The sequence below is a fragment of the Limulus polyphemus genome, unplaced genomic scaffold (assembly GCF_000517525.1).
Source record: "Limulus polyphemus unplaced genomic scaffold, Limulus_polyphemus-2.1.2 Scaffold5797, whole genome shotgun sequence".
In the NCBI taxonomy this organism is placed as follows: Eukaryota; Metazoa; Arthropoda; class Merostomata; order Xiphosura; family Limulidae; genus Limulus; species Limulus polyphemus.
Window position 1 is genome coordinate 11666 of NW_013671407.1, and position 845 is coordinate 12510.

The window sequence follows — 845 nt, forward strand, 5'->3', positions numbered from 1 at the left end:
GCTATAAATCTCAGTGATTCACACACTTTACTAACGGTGCCTACTGTTCACTTGACTCAGTTATCTCTATCTTCAATCTATCTGCATATCTCTCTATTGCTGGCTTTATTTGCCGGGCTTATATACTAAAAAAAGAGGGCGCCTGGCAAACACTCTGATATTCGCGAGGTACGTCGATAAGTTATGATCCTTCTAGAAACTCCAGCGTCGCGTGACTTTCACTGTCGTAACAATATGATGAAAGAAATTAACTATTCTAAGTGTTTAATCTATTTTATTTCAATAATTACATTTATAGTTACTAGCTAGTACAGTAGTTGTATATTTGTAAAAAAGGATTTAATCTTATTTACGTTATACATAAACTATAAAACTTGTGACTACATAATTACAATCTTCATTTAATTTAACATATTTTTAGACTGTCTATATTCAAGTGCAAGGCTACACAATAGGCTATCTGCGCTGTGCCTACCACAGGTATCGAACTCCAATTTGTAGTGTTTAACTCCTCAAGCATAGCTAGGAGGGCCTGGTGGTTAGGGCGCTCGACTCTCAAACTGTGGGTCCCGGATTTGAATCCCCGTCAAATCGATCATGCTCGCCCTTTTAACCGTGGGGTCGTTAATATGTGACGGTCAATTCCACTATTCATCGGTAAACGAATAGCACAAGAGTTGGCGGGTGGTGGTGTTGACTAGTTGTGTTCTCTCTAGTCTGTCATTGCTAAATTTTGGACGGCTAGCATAGATAGCTCTCGTGCAGCTTTGCAGAATTCAAAAATAAAACAAACTTACCGCTGAGCTACCGGAAGACACTTTTAGATTGAGTTAAAAAAACAAACC